General features: G+C 50.8%; 1 protein-coding gene across 1 annotated transcript in view; it reads right to left on the bottom strand.

The window, feature by feature from the left end:
- The window catches only part of LOC103798551 (leucine-rich repeat-containing G-protein coupled receptor 6-like), a gene marked incomplete at both ends in the record, with an annotated part of 72,854 nt that overhangs the window by 15,843 nt on the left and 50,321 nt on the right, over positions 1 to 6,690 (bottom strand). The gene's annotated exons all lie outside the window — the stretch shown is intronic.

The following is a 6,690-nucleotide window of genomic DNA, read 5'->3' on the forward strand; positions in this document are numbered from 1 at the left end:
CTGGTGATGGGGCTCCTTCCCCCAATGTCCCCCTGTGCTTGGTGTTGGGCAGTGCTGCTGCTTCACATCTCCAGGGTGCACTGTCCCCTTCTCCCAGGAACTCACCCCTGGGCACTTTGGCTCTGAGTCATTTTTTCCTGCCTTTCTAGGTCAAAATGGAATTCTTTGAAGGACAAGAAACACAAGAGCAGCTTCAGTTGTGTGGGCCACCTGAAAGGCTTCTCTGGGTCCCCTTGCCCTGTGGTGCAGAGGGGACCAGGGAACCATTCCCCCAGGGTTTGTCCTGGGGACACCTCCCTGCCATTGGGACATGCTGTGACTGGGACCAGTGAGCAGAGGAGGCTGTGGGAAGACCTAGGTCTTCTTCTGATGGCTGGGGTCAACCCCACATTGGAATCTGTAAATGAAAGCTGGAAGTGATGTGCAAGAGGTACTGACACTGCTGAGTATTAAGTTTAATTTGCTGCACAATAAAATAAGTAAAATACAATATGTTGGTGAGAATGACAAGTGTAGAATTAATCTGCCTTGACTTGGCAACCAGAAGAGACATTTGAGTCTGAATGAAACTTCAGGGGCTGTGTTTGTTCTCCAAGGATGTGCTGGCACCTCTGGAAGAGGGTTTATTTGAGCTATGGGGCACTGTTGGCAGCCTGGGAGCTGCAGCCCTCTGAAGACACCCATCCTGCTGCTGGCTGGAGGGTGGCCATGGAGGCTGGCTGGGCTTTGGTTGTGCAGCACTCCTCCCCTAGCATGCCCAATGCTCTTCTTGGAAGGCAATTCCAGCTGCCCCAGTAACATTTGACCCTGTCCTGGCCATCCCACTTAGCAACACACTGAAGGCTGAAAACCATGCCACTGCTTCCTACCTGCATGATACTCATAGTGTTTTAAGATGTAGATACTTTGGAACATGAGGGTAATTACTGGCTCCTGGAGATTACTGTATAATTACACTTAATGGACCTCAAAATAATTACCATGTAACCAGGATTGTGGTTTACAGAGCAGAAATAACTGAGCATTTACACAGCAATGAGCTGCTGCCCAATTACCTGTAATTCTCACCCTCTGTGCCCAGGCATGGCCATTACGTTATGATCTCTCTTGGCCCCTTCTCTCTTACATCTCCTCCACCAGTGCCTGTGCTTGGAAACGACTCTATGGCACCACCTTGGTTTGCCCTCGAGGTGTTTACATAGGAAACCAAACCACGGAGTCTCTCCAAGTTGGTCCTTCCAGGACTCCTAGATTGTATGACTTGTGTCTCAGGGAATACTTATCAGGGAATTGCAAGACAGGGCACAAACCCGGAAGAAAAATATGGAATGAGGTTGTCTTGGGTAGATTTTGTCTCGTGTAGCCCTGACAAGGTCCACACCAGACCTTGTTGCTGGATTCCCTGTGAAGCCCAGGGGATGCTGCAGGCCCTGATCTGGTAGAGCTTGTCTCCCCACACCAGGGGCCATGTCCAGTTACAGAGTGGTGTGGCTGCTGGGATTATGTGTGCAGATTTGAGCAGGTGAATCCTGTAGGACCTGGAAAGGGTTCGTGTAGTCTGATAGTTGCCAGCGCTGGCGATCAGCAGGGGAGGAGCACAGGGCTGGTGATGTGACCACAAGGTCTGCCTGCCTACTGTGTCCACCCTGCAATGTGCTGGTGGGGTCCTAGCACACCTGAAGCTGGTGTGCCTGTCCCCAGGGCCCAGGAGGGGAACAGGAGTGACGTGTCCTCTCCTCACACCAGCTCACATCTGTTAGACACAGGAGCTCTGTGTCTCCCAGAGAGCTCTCTCTGATGCACTTCTTGTCTGGGTGCATCTTTCCACTTTCCAACAAGAAGTGATGTGCCTCAGTCGTCTCTACTTGAGCCCCAATTGATCTGTTTAAGACTAAATAGCCCAACACCTGACTGCTGATAGCCTTGGTCTTGGCTTGTAACTCATTATCAGCTGCATGGGTGCTCTTGGCCAGTGTCTGTAGATGTCATCTGCCAGTTCCATTGTGTCTTGGCTGAGGGCTCTGCTACCTGGGGGGACACAGGGATGTGTTACAGTGCACATCTGTTCTCCACCACTCAGGGTGGCACAGGAGTGGATTTCCAAAGAGAACAAGCAGTGAGGAGTGCAGGCAGGACACTGCTGGGCATTTTCAAAGCATCAGTCAAATCCGATTAACCTCCAGATCACTGCACTGGATGAAATCAGAGGCATTAGCAACTTAAGCTGACTGACAGCCCCAAATCTCTGCACATAAGGTGTGTAATACCTTTAAAAGTCTCACCCTGCAGTGACTCCCTGAGGTTACAGGGAGGTTCCACAGAGTACAGGAAGCTGCAGAGGTCACTCAAGGCTGGGTGTCTGCCTATGCCACTTCCCTTCCTTACACCACAAATGGGCTGGGATGAGCCTGTGTGATGCCAAGGGCCATCCCTGGAGGAGAAGCACTGTGAGCCCTGTCCCCAGGCGACACTCAACCCACCACTGCCATGTCACCAGTGCTGGGGGAGACTGTGCAATGGCACAGGGCTGAGTTTCTCCCCAGTGACACCCAGTGTGTCTGTGAGCTACTGACAGATTGAAAACATTGCTCAACAGAGGAGGCTTTGCTCACCTGGGATTCACTAACAGAACAAGGGATCTTAGATCTGCAACCAGGATTATTTACAAGGAATAATTCATGGTGCTGTAATATTTGCTCCTCTCTTTCTCTCAAAATGCATTTCCTTTCCAGCCCACATCTCTTGCAGGCAGGGCTGCTCTTTCATCAGCAGATGAAGGTTCTGTTTGTACCTCCGTGTGTGTGCAAGTATGTACAGGACTAGTTCTTCCTGGGCGAACACACGCTGTTCCCAGCCCTGGCAGCATCCCGGGGCCTCCCTCCCCTCTGCTCTTGACAGATACAAAGAGCATTCATTGTGTTCAGCAGCTTCTGCTGGGTAAAAGCCCATCTTGGAATGCTGGCAGACACTGGGCTTGTTGGAAAGTGGAAATGCATCCAGGTGTGGTCATGCCACTCCAGCCTGGCTGCCAGCGAACCTGTTCTGCTCAGGAGAGACTGTGCCCCTGCTCACTCCTCTGGAGCAGGGTGCCACTCTGGATCGTATGCCACTCACACTGCCCTGATTTGTCTCCTGTGCTGCCCCTGCCAAGCTCTGCTGATTTTGGGGGTTCGGCTGGTTGGAGGAGGCTGGAAGAAGCTAATATCTGAGATAGTACTCAGATGTCATCTCTTCCCTGCAGTGGGGCCTGTCTCCCTGAAGCTCAGATCCAAACCAGGACAACAAGGTGGCTTCTATCTCCATTCTCCTTCTTTCCTAGAACTTGAGTCAGGCTCTGGTCCCAGCAAGGACCCAGAAACAGCTTCCAAGCTCCACCATGGGAGAGGCTCTGTGTGTTCTTGGCCATGGGGAAGTTTCTGCTCAGTTAGTAAAATTCAGTCCTCAGGTCTTTCCACAGGTACCAGCAGAGCTCCATCCATCCATCCATCCATCCATCCATCCATCCATCCATCCATCCCAGACATTGCTCATCTCCACCTGTCCTCCTTATGGAGAATTTGGCCCAGCCTGTGCAGCTGGTGGTGGTTCTCCAGAGCTTCTTTCCCAGAGTAGGATCAAGGCAGATGGGAAGGATTCTGTGCTTGGTGGGTTGGGAAGATTTTGCTTTTTAACTCCAGTGGCAACACATTTTCACCCACTGAGCACTGAGCATGTCCATGAACTGTCCATTATTCACAAACCCTTTCCTGGGGCTGGTGGATGCGTGGAACTGATGTGCTGTAGCAAATGCCTCCAAGGGTTCTCTTTTCCTCCTGACCTTGTCTAAGGTGCTTGGGCAATGCTTTGCTGATCCCAGCTCCACACCCTGACACTTTCTCACTGCTTCCAGATTTGGGACGATGTGGGAAAAGCTGCAAAAAGCCACTGCACAGTCCCCACTGCACTGCTGTGGCACATGGGCTGGGGGAGGCCAAGGTAGCTGGAGCTCCAGCTCTGGATCTGCCCCAAGGCTTTGTGTGCTGTGTATGGGGTCTCCTGGCTGTGGGGTGCTGCCCACTCTGGCACAAAGTAGCCCCATTGGTAGCATTCCCTGGTGGAAGGATGGAATGCACCATGGCCGTGGCTAAGCCAAGCAACAGGGAAACCTCATAACGAAAACAAGAAGTAGTGAGCCTGGCATAAGGGAGTTTTCCCCATTATCAAGGCCTTTTGGAAGCAAAATCACACAGCCAGGATGTTCCGAGCTGAAGTTCAAGAGCAATGACTATAAATACTCACTTTCCTTAGTTGGGCTCAAACCTGCCAGCTCCAGCACAACAGTGAGAGGAGTCTTGTCTGTTCTTCTAGTTGGAATGAAAACCTCTTAAAGGTCACCCAGTCTGCCCAAGACACAATGAACTGGCTGGCTTGCCATTGTTGTTATTGCTAGAGGGAGCCTATAGCTTCATATTTGGAAGATCTTAACCAACCCTGTTGTTTATTTAGAAATAAAAGTAAATTGACATCAAAGGCAGAGTTATTTTGGGCTCTAACTGCCAGGGTGATTTGAAGCTGACAACATGCAGCCTGGAACTATTAATATCTTCAGTCAGACTAAAAGGAGAAGGAGGGGGGGGAAATAGTCTCAGGTCAATTTTCGGCCTGTTAGGGACTATTAGTGGTTCCACACAGGAAGCCAAAAAAGAAATAAATTATATAGTACTATAAATTCTTCCATAAGCCACAAAACACCACAAATTTGCAGCTAATAAACCTGAAGATGCAGTGAGATTAGGAGCTGGAGATGGGACATTTGCTGACTACTTCAGTCCCAGTGGGGTTGGAGATGCTACTGTGGTGCCTGGAGGGGACTCTGTGCAGCCGCTCCTGAGGACCTGCATTTCCACCTGTCCTGTGCTGGCACCTCCTCAAGCTGACAGTAAATGTAGTTACCACTGCTGCTAGTTGTGCTGGTTCCTGTGGCCAATTCAAGCACTGGAAATGATTTAATTGGTAGTCTGGAAGCCCAAGGGGCCTGTCGTGACTATGTAGTTTGACCTCTTGCCCAGCACCAGCCACACAGCTTTACCCAAATGCCTTACATCACAAGGTCATGGCTTGTGGCTGAGCTTAAGCTGGGAAGAGCTGCCCCATTAGTCCTGAGTATGAACAGCAACGGCACAACCAGGTGCCATATTTTATAGAATCACAGAAAAGCCCTCAAAGATCGTCAAGTCCAACTATTAACCTAACACTGAACTGTGTCCCTCATCTACATGTTTGTTGAACACGTAGAATCATAGAATCATCAAGGCTGAAGGAGATCTTGAAGACCATCAAGTCCAACCATTAACCTGTCAATGTTGTAACCCCTAAATCCTAAACCATATGCTCCAGCACCAGATCCAGACACCTTTTAAACATGTCTAGGGATGGTGACCCCACCACCTCCCTGGGCAATCTATTCCAATACCTGACCAACACTTTCTGCTGTGTAGCATCAGCCCAAACCCTGCTCTCCTAGTAGCAGTGTGTGTGTGTGCCCTTCCCCAGCTCCACCTGGGGTGAAGAGATGCAGAAAGTGCCTCTAATGAGTGAAAGGAGGGAAAGGGGATGTGAAAGGACCCAGAGCACTTCTCTGGCACCAGACAGCCTGAGGCCATGCGTCCATCCCTTAAACAGAGACTTGCATGAGGGATGCTCAAGCGTGCACAGGAGAGAGAAATGACCCATCACGGGATTCAGTTGCTAGAGTCAGTGTTTTCATTTGGGAAATTAATCATGTCCTAGAAAAATCCATCTTTGCAAATTATAAGGAGAAGCCAGGCTGTGCTGGAGTGTGTCACAGGGCATGGGTGACCCAAAGGAGCAGGGATGTGCCCCCCATTGTGGGAAGGTTGCCAGATGCTTATGGTATGTGATTCTGACAGGAGCAAGCGGCAATCTCAGCAGAAGGATTCATTCTGACAGCCTGGAGATGTCCCAGCCTCTCACTGACACCCTGCCTCATCACTTCACAGGGTTTATATGGCACTGGTAGTCCATTGCTGGGGTGGGGGGATCTGTCTGTAGGTTGTCCCTTGTACCCCTGCAGCCACCAATCCCTCCTGACACTGCTCTGGTTCCACTGAAAAAAGGCAGCAGTGCCCAGTGTGTGGCTGTTCCACCCAGTGCTCCTGTCTGTTCTCTAACTGATGAAGGTACTGGATTAAATATGTTTTCAATTCCATTTGATTTATTTAACAAGGTTGAAATGAGCCTTTGAGGACAGGCTCTCGTGGGGGGTCCTGGGAGCACAGGCACTGCCTCGCACGTATCATTTACAGACACAAAGGCACTGACCGCAAAGCAGCACAGACCTCGGGCTGGGACACACAGACAGTATCCATGGAGCTGATGACTCAGGCACGGCAGGCATGGAGGAGGCTGCACTTTGCCAGGCTGGAGAGGAAGGCCAGCTCAGCCTGGTCTACAGCAGAGAACTTCCTAACTCCAGGAAAGGAGCTGGGGATGTATACTTGGCCTCCAGGGTGCACAAAGGGCTGGTGATCAGCCCCTAGGCCCCTCAGCTAGAAGGGAGGAGCATGGAGTGGGGCAGAGTGTGCCTCTCACTGACCTATGGCTTCACCTCTGTACAGGGTTTATATGGCACTGATGGCACCAATATCCATGATGAACACATGTCCACAGCTTCCCTTTGGTGCCATTCCT

Source organism: Acanthisitta chloris, unplaced genomic scaffold (assembly GCF_000695815.1).
Source record: "Acanthisitta chloris isolate BGI_N310 unplaced genomic scaffold, ASM69581v1 scaffold553, whole genome shotgun sequence".
NCBI classification, from domain to species: domain Eukaryota; kingdom Metazoa; phylum Chordata; class Aves; order Passeriformes; family Acanthisittidae; genus Acanthisitta; species Acanthisitta chloris.